The following is an 18,925-nucleotide window of genomic DNA, read 5'->3' as shown; positions in this document are numbered from 1 at the left end:
TATAGGTCCTTACTGCAATAAAACCAGAAAAAATCAGGAGGAATCAGGAAATCGGGGGATTACTGATGTAACTTTTATTTTATTTAATGTTTTATTGTATAAGCTGTTGGTGTACCTTATTATAAATAACTGAATATGACACTCCCAATATTTCAACACTGTTACACCAATGCACTTATGTTTTGATTATGTTATAACCACGTCAAACTTATACAATGTACATACTTAACATTTTACTTTGAAGAATATAAGTAAATGTTTGTTTAGGTATTATCACATATATAATAATACTCTGAGGTGGATGCGTTTGAAATTGCGTAATTACAATTTATAAGTGATATAAACAGTAGGCGTTAGAAACGACTACCAATAAAATAATTTTTTTTGATATACGTACGTTCGTTTAAAAGATAAATTATGAAATTCTAATTTACCAAATAAAGGCACATCTAAAACAACATAATTATTTTTTCTATTTAACTTATTTTAGGATTTTTAATCAAGAAACACATAATAAAAAGTCCGACATTTTGTCACATTTTTCTATGACGTCACAGTGTGCTTTTTCATACAAATCCCATAGTTTCGTTTCGTTTAGTAAAAAGTAACTGATTTGACTATTTGGCTGAGTTGGAAACTAGCCTATTTAACGAAACTCTCCGTTTACTGAAGGTCTTATTTTAAAAGTTGGCCAAAAAGTGATCAAACTATGCTAAGTTGTTCATTTCATAAAAATTTCTCCGCCTGGCGGATTGAAGGTACTATTAAACTAGTCAAAAACTGATAGCCAGCCAACCACAGTCTAGTCTGCCATTAACGCCAGTTATCTCACAGATTTGGCTCACAGTGTATCTAGCATGGCTTTTAACCTCCGTCTACACTTACAAAACATACAATTTAAACTTTCAAGTTTGGAAAATGTGCCAAATGCCTCGCTGATGTGGAAAGCTGTATTTATTTTAAAGTAGGTTGTTGTAGGCGGTCTGTGTATGTGATGACATTTGATTAGGCAGAATAGGTTTGTGGTGTTCGCTATATTTTCCAATTGATAATTATTAAAGTGATTTCCATAAACAAAAAAAAATAAAATTTGGTTAGAGCCACAAGACAATTCGCTACTATTAACGAAAACCCTTGTTAGTTCGTACACATTTATATTGACATCTAACATTCACATTATCAATCAATCAATCAATCAATCAATAATACTATTATCGTCAATTGTCCTCTTTTCTTGTTTTCTTCTTAAAAATGTCCGCCATTATGTTTTTTTTTTAAAGGACCATAGAGTTTTAGCCAAAAGAGTATTTACTTCGTTCGGCGACAACACTACCATTCCTGTTTTTTTTTTGTTCTAAGTTGTACTTATATTTTTCTAATGAACTGGGAGTGATAAAATAACATAGAATATGTTCAATAGCATGTCTCGTGCATGTCGTAAAATGCAACCCAGAAATAGAGAACAATGTTACAACTTTTTCTTCTTCTATCGTGTGGGTTATGAGGTGGATTACGAATATCATCAACCTTGGTGTCAGGGTTGCTATTGAGCCGCCAAAGGCCCCTAACATGACTCATTCAACGACTACGTATTTACATCAGTAACGTGCTTTCCAAGGAACGTCTTAACCAAACCAGTAGGTTCTGCACGGCAACTGCGCCGAGCGCGGCGCGAAATATATCGAAGCCTTCGACCAATAGCCGTTTGACGTCCATCTACGTAGACAGAATTCGTATCGTTTATTGATCGAATCGCTCGATATAATTCGCAGGGCTCACAAAGTGATTTTTGTGATATGTCCTCGCCGAGATTCGAATCCGGGAACGGATCGTGAGCCAACTCTCAATATGTTACAACTAACTGTGCCTTAATATAGGTACCTAGATTGTTACACATGATGATCATGAATTTATTTAAAAATATTAACGTAGGTTAGGTTAGGTAGGCAGTTGGTAGAACGCTTGCCTCTCACTTTGAGGTCACAGGTTTGAAACTAGAACAGGCCAAAACCAATGATTGTTGATTTTGTTTTCGAATTCATATTTGGATTATAAATGATTAATTATTGATGACCCAACATGTATTGGGCTGGTTTTCCCTTCGCGGGTTGGAAGGTCAGACAGGCAGTCGCTTCTGTAAAAACCGGACCTGTCAAATCTTCGGGTTAGGTAAAGCGGACCCCGTGAAAAACGGGATAATGCTTGAAGTGGACGTAGTTTTATTTTGTAGTAAGTATAGTATAATTGAAAAGAAAACTTCGCAAACATTTTGTGTTTCAACGACATTGTAGTGATTTCCCGCACGTGTTTTGTGAAGGCAATGTAAAATAATTGTAGCATTTTGTTCGAGGCAACAATTACTAATGTTATGCAAAGAAACCTGTGTATAAAAAAAACCTTACAACTTGAAAAATGTTGAAAGTTTATAAAAAAAAGTTTTAAGTTATTGTTAATATACTTTTGCGGTGCACTTACAGGGTGTCACATGTTTGTACATATTTACTTATTACATATTAACTGTAATACCATGTAAGAAGGCTATGCGTTTGACCTCTATATATATATGTATGTACGTATGTATGTACGTCAGTTCCCTCCTAACTGCCAAACCACTTGCCAGAATGTAACTAATGAGTGTCACTAGAAGCATCTTAATTATCCAATCGTATTAGGCTATATGACATTGCAATAAATTTAGCGCACTCGAGAGGACTTCAACTGATGAAGAAATATTTTTTTCACAAGGGCATTTATGTTGGGAAATTCAATCAATATAAATATAAATCTTTTATTGCGACCATGTGTTTGTACAAAATGTGATGTTATAGGAATACAGATGTATTTTAGTATTATAGTATCAACATAGAACCGGTAAGGGCACTGGAAATAATTCTTTATTGCACAAAAACATAAACTCAGGATGGAATGTAGAGACGAATAAAATAAGAACAATTTACAAAAAAATATCTAAATTTAAATTCTAAAATTAAAAAAGGGAAAATATCTATAAACCCGATCGTCATGGAGATCATTGGGGGAGGCCTATGCCCAGCAGTGGGCGTCGTACGGCTGATGATGATGATCTATGAACCTAACATTAATTCAAACTCATAAGGCCAAATTCAGTGGTTTAGAGATCAAGCCGGGATTTGTACCCCTGACACTATGTTGTAAGTCACGCGTTCTCAGAACACAGCTATCACGGAATTTTATCGACATCAAAATGGTATATAATGTTAGAAAGGACAATCCTTATGTCGGTTTTAACGACATGACCAGGGAGATAAGCCGTTGTCTGTTTTTTTATTCGCATACGTACATAAGCTGTACTGTATACGTATACAATACCTATATGTATACAATATGTCTGTCAATGTTATCGACATTCGGTTACACTTCACAGCTGGACAGAATGGACACGTGCAATAAATCAATGCTGATGTGTCCTACAACTGTACATGCAAATAGAGAATTATAAACAATAACTTTGGTCTGTGTGCGATCAATTTATACTAGACGATGAACAAGTTTGTGGAATTATCCAGCATGAGTTGGTCTATCCCGCGCCGGACCTGCGGATTAGCAGGAGGCCTTAGAGTTTCGGCACTGGACTTACGGTTGACCATTACCTATTATTAGACCGATAAAACCTTGCTTTTTTCATAAGTAATTTATATTTAATTTTAGTCATAATTATACTTCTTTTGCCAATTCGCCAAGTGCTGTTCGTGTTGTAGGTTGTTCAAATTTCCGGAGTATCGGCCTAATGACCGCCCCAGGCTTTTCATTAACAATATTCGTCGACATTTCTGTAGAACGATACCTTCATATAATTACGTAATTTTTTAGTGCGGTGTTTCCTACTTCATATAGTTTTTTGCTTTATGACACGAAAGTTTAGTTTCATCGTAAAGTACACAACACGAGGACAGCTACTCTGTCGTCTATAGACGATTAGATAAGCAAGTAGGGCAACCTGCTCCAGCACTCAGCAAATACCCACAATGACGAACGATGTTAAAGCACTCCACCATCATTTAGACTGCTTCCCACTTGCAATACCAGTAGGCAGGTACAAAAATATCAAGGTTAACCGAACGGCCTCTGTCGCGAAACAGATCGAAATTTGCGTGTTTGAGCCCCTTCCAACATTCCTTCTGTCTACTTTTACCAAAAGTGGCATAAACCATCTAAAATTATTACTGTAAATGGACGTGCAAAATCAGCGGGCGAGTGTTCGGTGGCGTGCAGTTCGATGTGGTTCGATCGCGGCAAGCAAGGCGCGGAGGAAACGTCAGAAAAATCGAATTTCCATGCCGGCAGTCGAGGCTGAGGCGGCGTGCCGCGAGCACCGCGCGCCACACAGCGCACCGCCGGCGCACCACGCGCGCCCACATCGCCCCGCGCCCTCCCGCGCACAACAGCGCGCCCAAACTAACAAACAAGTGCTCAAAGTGCAGTGTGTTTATTTAAAAAATATATACCCGGTTCATTGGTAACATGGTGGGCTAATTAAGGGATTATGGGTTTGGCGGCGGCCGTCCCGACCGCGGGCTAGTTTGTCGCCCGACCACATAAATTCGTGCTGGTTCCTTTCTTTATTAAAAGGTGACGTCACTGCCGCGGTCGATTTTCGGGTTCGCGATTGTGTTTATGAGTGATAAATAACTATTTGCTCCACCGTCATTAATTATGTTCGAGTTGCATTGTCTCATGCGATGGTTGATTGGTTATAAATATTATATCTGTGAACTGCAACGCTATAATTCGCAGTATTACGGCCTTCAATTGTTATTGATTGTCTTCTGTACAATAATGGATACTCTAGCAGCTTGAACGAAAGTAGGTAAATTAATTTATTGCTTTATGAAGTTATGTTTGTCAGACTTTAACTGAAGTTGCATGAGTACCATGCGCTGTGGCATGAAATCAAGTTTGGGACACAAATCACTGTGTGTCAGGACATGGGACTCAGTGACTCATGCCATGACCTATATTTTGTAAAAACTGCGGAACTTATACTTTTGTTATAGAATAAAATAACGATTTTGAATAATAAAATGATTTATTTAACAAAAACACAAACTAAAACTTTATTCAGTTCGTATAACTGCAACGGTCGAAGTTTCGCGAAGGTCAAACTTTTGAACGACAACAAGAAAATATTTAGTTCCTTATAACACGTTGAAGGTAACCGCAGGATTACTTTATAGACATGAAAACAGTATGAAAAATTAAGTATTTCTATAAGAAAAATCTTCTAACATACTTACCAAAATGAGTAATTAATCAAAAACATTAAGTTATTTATCTGTAGTAAACTAAGTAACATTGATCTAGTATCTGGATATATCCAGTAACATCATCATCATCATCATCAGCCCATTAACGTCCCCACTGCTGGGGCACGGGCCTTCCCTATGGATGGATAGGGAGATCGGACCTTAAACCATCAAGCGGGCCCAGTGCGGATTGATGGTTATTAACGACTGCTAATGCAGCCGGGACCAACGGCTTAACGTTCCTTCCGAAGCACGGAGGAGCTCGAGATGAAAACTTTTTTTTTGTGGTCACCCATCCTATGACCGGCCTTTGCGAAAGTTGCTTAACTTCAACAATCGCAGACCGAGCGCGTTTAACGCTGCGCCACCGAGCTCCTCCAGTAACATACTGTTACACAACTCTTGTATATAATATATAATATAAAGTCATAAGTATAATATATGCGGCGATATAATTACTTCTGACAACGCCTTTCGACATTGGTATTAAGAGATAAAAGATAAAATAAATCTTTATTCTTTTGCTAGAATTTATCTCCAAATTTGGCTAGTATCTGTCTTGTGATATTTAGATGATTTAATAAAAGTTTTATTTGTAAGTGCAACTTTAACATCGTCCGTTCGTTTACACTTGAAAAAAAAAAACCTTTACAGTAATCATCTTCCTGCCACTCCATCACTGTACGTCTTTTATTCATTTATTATTAGTGATAAAAAACTTAATACAAATCTTTAAACGAAACATTTTTACGTCTCCAAATTAATTATTTTTTCCTAAAACATGTTCAAGTAGGTAAACTAATTATGTTCTAAATCACATTAAATTTGTTTCTGTTGAAATTGAAACGTCAAATTCACAACCCACGGCCTTCAAGTTGGATTGAATTTTCAAAGTTCATATACTAAATAACCTTTCATAATGAACTTCCAATAAAATAGCATTCTAAATACGTAATTTTAATAAAAATACAAGCTATATCAAGAATCTGTAACGTTTCCTCAATGTTTGTAAAACAGACGTTCGTTGTTTTTAACTCGTTTCGTGTCATGACCTATATATTTAATATCAAAACTTAATGAACATCATTTCGGTTTTTTATACGTACCCACAACATAGTAAGTGCAGTGAAAATCACATGTTGTAAATGTATGTTGATTATAGGGTATACACCCGTCTATTATAATGTAATGTTACAATACGGTTGTGTGACAATATCGATATAAATATTATTCATAATGTAACGTTTGTATTTTTTTTATATATTACTTATGAATTATAATAATAATTATGTTATATTTTGGACATTAAAAATCGTATTAAGTAAAAAACGTTGAGTCATAAAAAAAGTATTAACAAAACCAAATTCATGATCCAAACAATACATACTAACGTAGAAAAGTTGTATCACCATTCTCTACTATGTATTTGCTTACTCTACTTTTTGTAAACAACCCAATACTGGGCATATGCCTCCATTTATTGACTGGTGATGAACATTAAATTAATTGTAAGAGAATAGGACATTGACATAATGACGTCTGAGACAAAAACAGTTACATTTTAGTCGTTTCTCGATTCTATGGGTGGTATTATTAAATTAATCTCAGCTTCGAGACTGCCCTCAAGATCATGTCAATGTGACAGTTCTCATATAAAAACAGGGACTTGAGCATGATCTTGAGAGCAGTCTCAGCTGAGATTAGTTTATTAATACTAACCTATATCATTAGTAAACTAGTGTGAACTTAGCAACCCAACTCAGACACCTATGCGCAAAAAGTTGCATCGTTTCGCGTATTAATTGTGAAAATGTTTTGTTTAATGGCTTCAAGTTTAGCATGATGTGCTATAGTATGATGTTGTCGTGACTCCGGCGTTGTCTGGCGCACGCGACACGGCCCTCTGCCACTCATTTGCATAAATTTATTATTTTAATCACCAACTAGATCCTGGCTTAAACTAACAACCCGAAACTAAACTAAACTGTGATATGGTTGCACAGAAGATGAAAACTGTATTTTAATGATTCTGAATTTATTGAGTCACCACAAGTAACATTACTTTAAATAACAATATTATTTTTTATTATTGTGATTCCTAACGGAGTAGACATATAAATAAGTCAGTCATCAGATATGAACTAAGTAGTGGACATATTGATATATTTGATGTGTAAAGATATCAACGATATATATGTATATATGCGATGAACTGTCGTTTATAACTTAATATACATACCTGTAATCTTGAAAACATGCAACAGATGATAATAAGAAGTGTAGGTTATTTTAACTTATTTCTTTTCATCTATTGGCGTACGATTCCTCACATAATGATTCTAGCAGTTTTTTACCATGAATGTCTGCGTGAAAAGAGCTGTGGGCTCATATTCATATACCGTCCGAGAGTCTTTTTTAAGAGTATCTACTCATTATGAAACAATTCATAGATGGTTTGCCTGTTTAGAAACTTGTCGTAGAATAATTATTATACATTTAAAGTGATTATAATATTACAATCTTCGGTGCTGGACTGATACTGTACAATTACTGTACAATCGGTCGTCCACATGTTCTATATTGTGGGAAAGAGATGTCGTGAAAAACTAATATTTCAAATATAACCTAACAAATCCGTTCGCGTGCTAGTCCAACAAAGATAAGCTATAAATTAACAGTCATAAGCTTTATAACAATGTCAAGGCTTCGTGAGACAGTTTAAATATGTAAATAGTTTATCAGGTGAGAACCCTTAGCGCTCCCAATTTTGTTGGAGCTCTGTAACGTAAACCATCTACATAGGTACTTGAATAATTATAAGTACATTTAAAGCATTATACTCTTCTGTGCTGCACTAGGACAGAATAATGAATATAGAATGCGTTCAATTGTATCTTTCCGAAAATGTCGCAAAAGAAACTGCTAAGCTGTGCATAGTTATTGAAATAATAAAATATAATATATTGATTTATTGACAAGATATAAAGGTAGGGATGACCCAAGAAACTAAGGAGGAACTTCTATGTACATCCATAATGTACCCTTTTCAAAGGAAAATAAAGAGTACTTATTTCTATTTCTAAGAAAGTGTGGATAGATTGTGTGAAGAAGGATATGCGTGTGGAAGATGTGAGTAAGTACGGAGAATACGACTGACAGAGATGAATGGAAGAGGAATTATGCATGACTAACAACTATCAGCTCCATAATGGTGAGTAACAACTTAACAAGTATGTTTTTTAAATTATTTATAGTTATTGCGTATTAGGAAAAATGCATTTTTGTTGATCAAATCGGATGAGGCTCTTTCTCTCTCTTTATTTAAGAGCTGCGCTCTTGTCAGTGGAGTAGTCGGATGAGGCTCGCAAGAAAAAAAATCTAAAATAGCACCACAGAAAGTACTTTCAATTTCTTTGAAATATTCATCTGCTATCCAAGTAAGTTTTGGTTTTTCCATTAACTTAGACTAGACAGTTTGTCATATTATTCTGGCGCTATTGACGGCTCGAAGGTAGTTGTTAAACTCACATTAGCCCCCAGACCGACTGCTACGGAAATCATGACCAACTTTTAAATGACCGCTCAATTTCGACTCACTCACTCATAACTATGCGAATATTAGTTTGAAATTTCATGTTTATTTGCTTTATCACCAAAAATGTAGAAGTAAAAATTCACTTTTACGCAAATTTTGGCGAAACCCATACTTATAAAGTGAAAGTAACTATGTCAGTATGTTCTTTTCACGTTTCGTTTCAACGGTATAGACCGCTGTATAGATTTAGATGGATACCCGGATAATCAAAATAAAATAAAAAACAAAAACTGGTCAAGTGCGAATCCGACTTGACCCGAAGTTTATGGTTGCGATTACAAAATCGCAAACATAATGTATGTTTGTTTGTGATTTTTGCAAATAGATACATCAGAACCCAAGGAGGGACTAGGATTAGGATAACATTCTAGGGGTGGTTAGTAAAGTTGCTTCGCGTGGCATAACCGAAGGCACGCGAAGCAACTTTACTAAAGGAAAGCTAGTTGATGAATAAATGTGAAAGCAATGGCGCGGAACACAAAATGTCAAAGGTCTATCTAGAAGATTGTACGATAGTATTTTTATCTATAAGTACCTACATCGTTACTTTAAATGAAGAGACTTGGAGGTTATACACGGATTTTCTTTAAAGTAATTTCTACTTACATAGATAAGGGAATAAAGACTTATAAAAATACTGTCAACACGCAAAATCGGATACAAACATTGAGAGGCATGTGCCCCTCACGCCATGCGCCACACGCCTTGCAATCATAATGTGCGTACCTTCATATTTGTCGCGAAACATGTGCTTGCTACGCATGTATTCTACATAAACAGACGTGCGGCGTACGGCGTGCGGGGAACATGACAATATATAGAAAATGTCATCTGAAAATATATCATTTCAAAAACTGAAATTAAATAACTTTCATCCAACTTACTTATTATCTAATCATTATTATACGAAATTGAACAACTCTATTTAAGCATAATGAATACAATATATCTAATCCGGAGTATTAACTATGCCCCAATGGCATTTGCATTAGTATGCATAATATTAGTTCAGTTATAATGGTTGACTGAGCTGTTTCTACAGTACATTGTGATTGTTTGTATTGCCTTTATGGTCCATATTTGTTATTTTGAATGAACCTTGGATTATCTAGATTATTAGGGAACGCTATAAAATGTAGTCCCGTGCGATGTTGGCACTAATAAAGCTTAAAATGAACCATGTTTAGAACTCGAGTAGGGGATTATATGACGATGTAGTGTTGTATTGTAATTGTAGAGATGTAAAGGTGTTTAGGTGAGGAAATAGTGATGGTCACATAGGTACTAAATGTAACTTATAGATATGTCTTCTTTACTTCAAATTAGAGGTATCTATTTAGGTGAAATGAAATAAATGTATTGTCAAATAACATCAAATCAAATATACAGGGTGTTAGTGACATCGTAACGAATACTCAGGGGGATGATTCAGCCCATGATTCTGAGTTAATATCAAGTGGAATTTTCCGTCGCAAAATTCATGTTATTTTTAGTTTTTTTTAAATTATTTTCAATTCTATACTTTTGCGATGGAAAATTACACTTGATATTAACTCAGAATAATCAGCTGAATCATCCCTCTCAGTATTCGTTACGATGTCACTTACACCCCATACAAGTACATACAGTAGCCATACAAGTAGGTATGGGTTTTAGTGACACTGTAACGAATACTGAAGGGGATGATTCAGACCATGATTCTGAGTCGATATCAAGTGGAATTTCCTGTCGGAGAAGTCATGAAAATTTTAGAGCTTATTTAAATTATTTTCCGTTCCATACCTTTGCGACGGAAAATTCCACTTGATATCAACTCAGAATTATGGCCTGAATCATTCCTCAAAGTTTTCGTTACGATGTCACTAACACCCTGTATACATACAATGTAATGTATACACATACAAACATAATACATTTGCAGTACAAATGGGCGGCCTTATAGCTCTGAAATAATTCCTTCCAGGCAACCACTACCAGGAATTGCCTTAAATTTGGAATGGGGACGTGATTGGTTACCTATTCATATGATCTGCATATACACGATCTGCACGGTGTAATTTTATTGACTACGTAGTTATGTCTATTTGAATAAATCATGTTTGACAGTATACTCCTCTGCCTACCCTTTAAGGGAAACAAGCGTGATGTTATATTATATTATGTTATTTAAGGACGTCAGACTCATAATTGAATCTTATAACTATGAGATTAATGAAACATCAAATGAGTCAATAGTAGAGCTTGTTTTAAGGTCAACGACTGACCTTACGAACTCAACATTGTCCAGCTTACAACTTAACATGAACTTAAAATACTAGTCAATACACAAATGATCTTCCGGGTGAGACCCTTCAGCGCTCCCCATTTGTCCGGCCAAGCAGTTAATGCCATCTGTGGAAAATCTACAATAAGTCACGTCAAAGAAAAAGGTCACCCATCCAAAAACCGACCGCGCTTTGCCATAAAAATATAAGTCTATGGTTGCACTAAACCAAGTACTATGTGGATTCGTCTTTATAACTCACCGAGCGTAAAAAAGGGAAGAATGCGGATAACACAATAAAGAGTTGTACCCATGAAGGTTATATAAGCCTATATAGGCTATAAGCGGTATCTGCGACGTACTGCGTCTGCCAATCTGTCTGTCGAGAGGTAACGATGTAATGCAAGCCTGTATACAAGGAAAATATGGCTGTTTACGTGTCTACAACGTTGTTAGGGTTCATTGATGACAAGTATCAGAAAAAAAATACAAAATAGACGATTCTTTGACAAGAAATGTCTGTATTGTAACTATGTGCCGCCTTGGATGTTGGTCTTTAATAAAATTCAATATTGTTTCAACTGTTTATAGTTGAAGTCACTCAAACATTCTTGAGAGCGCCACATCACTGGTTGGGTTGGATTGGTTGGATGTTGAAATTGAGTTCTATCTATGTAATAAAGTATATTTTGATTTGATTTGTAGTATACATGGGTAGTGCTGAGCGTAGGTACCCTCTCACACTGTCTTAAAGCCCAACCACAAACAAACTAGATATGAAGTTACAAGCAAATTCCCAGCCGGGGAAGTTTCTCAAATCTCGCCGTAAATTAGGCGACGAAACTCCAGGATTGTGCTATAACTCTAGCATTATCGAGCTCATAAGCATAGATTAGAATGTTAGATTAGCTTCCGAGCCTTCGGTAGGTTAGGACCTACTGCTCTGCATAGGTGAAACGTCGCGTTACATGGCTTAACACTTAAGACTGTTAGGGCCATATCTCACTAAGACGTCAATGAAATGTATGCAGTTAAAATTTGATACCTTATTGCAGTTCAGCCGCAACCAACAATACATTGTCACACAACAACAATGTACGTTGTTGTGTGACCCCAGTTTAGGTGTCACCAGACGTAAAATAAAGAATAATAAATACTACGTAAAAAACGGTAATCCTCCGCCCCGCACTAATTCGTATCGCACGCCGACCTCACCCCCTCTGGGTCTGATAGTCTTAGAGTAAGCGGGACAGCGCACGGACTATGTCTTGCTCGCACTTATTTATGCGTTAGGCGGCGATTTATGTACGGATTGTCCGAGGACGTAGTATTCCTTATTCTATGGTTGGAGGTGTGACCCAGGTGAGATAGCGTTTGTAGAACTGCATACATATAAACTCAATCTCAAAAATGTATTTATTCAGTTCAATGGGCACCTTTGCGCTGGGAACAACTCGGTCGGATTGTTACGACTAGACGCGTAAGGACATAAAAAAAATCATTTAGTAACAAAATTGTATACATTTTGAATAGTAAATTTTTACATATATTTTTTTTCGAACGTCTCATCCGCCTAAAACTACTGCAGCTTCGCACAACCTTTATAGCCGCGGAAAATTAGTTGGAAGTAAAACCTCGGCACGGGGAACAAGACGTTCATTTAAAAAAAAAACAAAAGTTTATTTAATAAGTACATCTTCAGTAATGTAGCTGTGTAATATTGGATCCAAGGCGGTTATTTTCATGCATTCCTAAAATAATCAAATATAATCATTAACCTTTGCTGGTGGCGCTACTACGATCGCGTGTGTACTATTGTGATAGGACCCTTAGAAACTTGGAATCTATTAACTTTACGACACGTTCGAAATTAGGAACAGCAGTTATTTATTCTCTCACAGAATAGAAGTAAAACAGAAAACCCATTACCAACTATTAATAACAACAACCAGGGGGGTTAAAAAGGCCACATCGAAACAATTCATCTAAAAAAGTAATATTGCAGTTTGACATTTGCGCATGTAAAAGTAAATGCGCAATGCAAACAAATGTCAAATTGAAAAAGCAATATTTATTTTTTAGATGAATAACTTTGATGTGGCCTTTTTTACTATAATTCAGCATAAATACTGATATTAAAATAAAAATAACATTTTACAATAGCCTTAACGCACGACAAGAATTAGATCTGTCAAAATACGTAAGCTAGTGTTGTAATGTTTATTAGCATAGTGATGTATCTGTCACGATTAGGCTGATATTTTCTTTTCCATCTAACACTACATAAAGTTAGGCACCTATGTAACACCTTTCTCATATTTTTACTAGCAAACACTACCACACTATGAAAGCGTTTTTGTCTAAAGTAAACATGTAAAATGTAGTGTAACATGTAGCAAGTTTGGATAGCGCAAATTTGATCCACTTTAGTGTCGCGAAGTTCTCTTCTCTTTAACAAACTCAAACTCAAAGTGGAACTTACAACTATCAACCATTTAAATTCAAATTCAAAAATATTTTTCTTTCAGTAGGTAACGTAGTTACACTTTGAATAGTATTTTTTTATAAAACGAAGGACTCATCCGCTTAAAACTACTGCAGCTTCTAAAACTTTTAGTTTGAGCTTTAACTAACATTTTAGATAAATTTTCTCTATTGTAGTTTTAGGCTGGATTAGGAACGAATTATATCTTCTTTGGCATTTTATATATAACACAAACATCTTCTAATATAATGGACAATTATATAGGTGGCGGGTGGATAGGGTTCATCATATCCATCTTACGTTTCGTATCAAAAGTGGCAGCAGGTTGATATCTGATTACTTGCGGCATAGCCCAAGGCTATTAGGTTTACGGGCGTGAGTTTATGTAGGTACGTAACTCATGTACTTATAAATAGTACCCACGGGTGAATAGGCATCTTCTGGGTAAGCTCGCTTCATCGTCCAACCCTTCTTTATCTCGTGGAAGAATGGGGTCAAGAGCAAACCTATCTTAATAAAAAAAATAAACATTCATAGACTGAGATTTTCGTACTAATCAGGCGACATGTCTTCCTAGCATTATTCCGTTTTTCACAGGGTCTGCTTACCTAACCTGAAGATTTGACAGGTCCGGTTATTTTTTACAGAAGCGACTGCCTGTCTGACCTTCCAACCCGGGAAGGGAAAACCAGCCCAATACAGGCTATCTCACATACCTCCGAAAATGCATTTTTCGGGAATAACCCACATTCCCGAGAAATACATTTTCGGAGGTATGTAACCTCACGATGTTTTCCTTCACCACTGGGCACGTGATAATCATTTAAGATCCAAACATGAATTCGAAAACAAATTCGACAATCATTGGTTTAGGCATGTGCTGGATACGAACCTGCGACCTCAAAGTGAGAGGCAAGCGTTCTACCAACCGGGTTACGACGGCTTAACTATATATATATCAGGCGACATGTAAATCCTATTATATCTAGGTTTATATCAAAAGACGTAGATCAAATTCATACGTTGTTGGTCAAATCCCGATATTTGTCATGTTTACGTAGATAGCGTAACCCATGCAACAGGACCTGAAACTAGCAGTCTCATTAGCATAGATTAGAATGTTAAATTAGAGATTCGGGAGACGAGCTTACGTTTAGATTAGATATATCTAGGCCTTGTTAAATAATTTGACCTTTATTAGGTACACTAAACAGTGAAATGTGGTGCATCTATAGACAATAAAGACTACATAATAATAACAGTAATAATAAATAGGAATTAATGTTTGATAATAATTTAAATGGAAACTGAAATAAAAGCTTCCATTTTGGCACAAAAGTTGGCTGTTAAACGCAAGAAACAATAAACTTTAGTTGCGAACATTTTACGTTTGTATAGATTTACTGCTACTTAGTAAGTACTAGTTTTAAAAATAATATGAACATTTTCATAGTCTAGCTTAATAAATAACAGGATATTGGGAGTGATCTACCAAGTTTAGCAGTTTATAGAGCAAATTGTGTGGTTACGTCGAAAAAAGTAAGGTTTTTACACTTTAGAATCATGTGACTATATATTTTTTTGACATTTATTATTGCGAGTTTGTTTGAATTCGTCGAATAGGTAAATGGAATATAGTACTAAAGCGGGTCTTTTGGTCAATTTTCTAATTTTATTTCTTTATAATTGGAGAAATTAAAAGCTATTACATCGGGTTGCAAAAGCAAAAACATCGGGTTGAATATTTTTATATGGCAATCACTGGATTGTAAGTCCATCAGAAATAGGTCAGAGGGCCTATGAGGGCTTGTAATGCGATCGAATGACTCCCTACTGGAGGGCGAATCATTCGCTACTCACTCCTCAATAACATATTTACCTACTTGCAATCTACATGTATTTTATTGCGGCAAAGAGTGAAAAAACGCAGATAATGAAGTGATATGATTTGGTTAATTGTACCCAGTGATGTGGCGTTCTGGGGAATGTTTCCAAAGTGAGAGTATTCCTGCACTAAAAGGTACAAAAGTTATGTGAATAGAGCTTTATTACCTAATCTAAGATATAATCAGAGTACAAGAAAGAACAATTTCAAAAAAAGAAGCTGCTAGTACCTTCTCTAACTATAACTAAGATTTTTTACAACAGGAACATTTGCACTTTGGGCACATTCCCGAGAACTGAACATCACAGATCGTACCCCTTAAAGCCTAGCATGGTTGGAATGCTAGCAGATCGGAGTTATGGTACATCACCTAGTGCGAAAGAGATGAGATATATTTCTCGTTCGCACTAATGGCAGGTCAGTGCGAAAAGACGAGAGTTACGTCGCTCTAATCACTAATATAGAACTATAATAAGAAAGACTTTCAATAGTGTACCCTGATGATCCACATTGAAAGAAAACGATTAGTTTTTTAAATGTCATGGATAAAAAAACACTTTGAAATATCACTGCTGAAGCAGAGAATAACATGAATTAGGAAAATCAGAACATCCATCGAAAACAGACTACGCACTCAAGACTCAACTAAGCTCTCTGAAGTTGGATATGTTAGAAAAAATACAAAGTAAATAGGTTAATATCACCTCTATATACGTACATGCCAATTCCATTTGCTTTCATCCTGACACACTTCTCTTGCTTCGATCGATCAATCGATTCATACTCGCACGCCAGTTCAAAGTAAATCGTACTGAACCTTTTCTAAGGACATCTCCAATTTGGTCAATGCACGTTCTTCAAGGTTAAAAATTGTTAGTGCAATCGAGTTTTTTTAAATCATAAGTTCTTAACTTCTAAGTGCAATTTTCACTAACACAGTTGCTCGACCATTACAAACAGCGATACGGCTATCACGTTGGTCTAACAAGGGGACAATTGGGAAATAGTCGTAAGCTTAGGTATGTCAAACTCATAATATTTAAGACTACGTATTTAAATTTGTAAAGTTAATAAAAATAAATGTATGTTCGTTCTTTTAGCTTTTGCATCAAGGTCGTGGAGACTCGGCTGTGGTGCTTCGAGCAACCTTGAAACTTTCCCCCAATCATACAAAGCTGGTTTTAATTTACAGATATTTCGTGAAATAAAGTTTACGGCTAGCTTCACCTTAGAATTACTTTAGTAGTATGTTTTGAGGAAAGTAATCGATAATTTTAGTATGTGACTATAAGGTATATAAGCAGCGGGAAGAACAAGGAGAGTCAGTTCAGTTTTTAAAGTGATCGAAGCAAGATGTAGTGGAAAAGTGAAAGTAAAGAAATAGTGGAAGTGAAGTAACAGTGTTAAGTGCAGTGTTTAGTGCAAGTGTTAGTGCGATGTTTTGTGGAGTGTTCAAAAGACGAGTAAAGTGTAAAATAAAGTGACTGTACGCATAGTTGTACCGTGTAGCTCTATGCGAATGCTGTATCGAGTGCGAGAGAATAAATTCATTTTCACTTCGACTTAGTGAGTTTTTCCTTCCAATCCCAAAACTCACTTCCGTAACAATATGATGACTAAAACTCTAATTAAGTACATATGGGGTAGCTCAAATATATATGTATCAAACAATATCTTCCAGCTCTTTTGATAATACTTAAGTACCAAGATTTAAGGCTGCAGCTGAGAACCTTTTTTTGCTTGTAATGAATGTTTTATTAGATGATATACGTAGCTTAACACATTCCATGTTTTTTATTCGGTCCTAGTTCAGCATAGAAAAAAATAATTCAGTACCAAACAAAATTACGTACTCAAACACGTAACGTCCGCGTAGCGCTTTGCTACGATCGACTACGAAGCTACAATCCCATATTATAACTTGACCACTGCAATAATGGCACTTAAGTTATCGTGTTATAACTACACCTGTTTAAGTATTGTATACTTATGTACTTATATTGTTGTGTTCGTTAGTGAAGGGTGCACGATATTAGCGGCTTATCGGTCGATCTAACGTCCTTTGAACTGTACTACTCGCTCATAAAACTCGCTTCGAATTCAGTTCGGTGCCGCCGAGAAGCACTCTACGAAAACATGGCTAATGGTTCCTAAAGGAGGTCAGTGACGTATTTTTTAATATTTGGCGAAGTTTTTTCGGTGGTACATTCTGATAACGTCATCAGAAAAAGATGCTTAATATCACTAGATGGCATACGAAATGTTACAAATTAACAAAATAATAAAATCGACTCTGTTCTGTTCTGTGATAGTTATTTTATTATGTCCTTAAGTACTTAAATATAAAACTGATATTTCTGAGAGCTCATACTCACAATGCAGAATTATTGGAGGTGGGGGGTTTTTTAAAGAGATCCGATTTATTATAAAAACTTACTTTGATCGTTGCTATCACGTAGAATACTTAAGTTAGTTGGGATCGCATTAATTTAGACTGGCAGGTCGCCTCCCCTAGACGCGAGTGTGATTGCTTATTCCATTAAACTTATAACATTGCACGACAAGCGATACACTGACTTGGATCCAAAACTTATCATACAACATACTCGTAGCATCACGCCTGTGAAAGAATAAGCAGTAGTGTACAGTACATACATCCAAAAAGTCTAATTAGTTGACGTTGGTGTTGAAGCCGTATTAGGCCAGCTTGTCTCTCACTTTAAGGTCGCAGGGCCGAAACCAGCACAGGTCTAATCCGGACCAAGGGTCAGGATCAATGATTTAGGGGAATCAGGGTCTTGGCTAGGACCAATAATCGAATTTGTTTTTTAATTCATGTTTTTTTGATTATCACGTGCTCAGCGTTGAAGGAAAACATCGTGAGGAAACCCACATTCCCGAAAAATGTATTTTCGATTAGTGACCTAACCTGTATTGGGCTGGTTTTCCCTTCGCGGGTTGGTAGGTCAGACAGGCAGTTGCTGCTAAAAAACCGGTTCTGTCAAATCGTTAGGTTAGGTAAGAGGACCCTGTGAAAAACGAGATAATGCTAGGGAGATGATGAGTTCACGTTGGTATTATACGATCTGTATCTAGGCTGTAATTTACAATATACTCAAATCTTTAGTTGTTTCGATATCACACTAAGGGAACGGAGCTTCCAGCGTTACAAAATAAAAAAAAATGCTACACTACACTAGTTCGTCCCACTGTTCTGTCTGTCGCTCGTAAAACCTCACACGTTGCCGGCATAAACCCGCTATATTCAATAAGGAAACCATAAGGGAAATCCACATAGAAAGCCTTCATGCCTCTTTGGAAATTATTTCATATTGCTCCGCCTTTTGCCGTCGATTTCTTCCATTCACATTGACAGGATATCACATTATTATATGTGAAGAATCGGGTTGCCTAT

The sequence above is a fragment of the Pectinophora gossypiella genome, chromosome 8, assembly GCF_024362695.1.
Source record: "Pectinophora gossypiella chromosome 8, ilPecGoss1.1, whole genome shotgun sequence".
Lineage (NCBI taxonomy): Eukaryota > Metazoa > Arthropoda > Insecta > Lepidoptera > Gelechiidae > Pectinophora > Pectinophora gossypiella.
The sequence above is the reverse complement of the archived record's forward strand: the minus strand, read 5'-3'. Positions refer to the sequence as shown.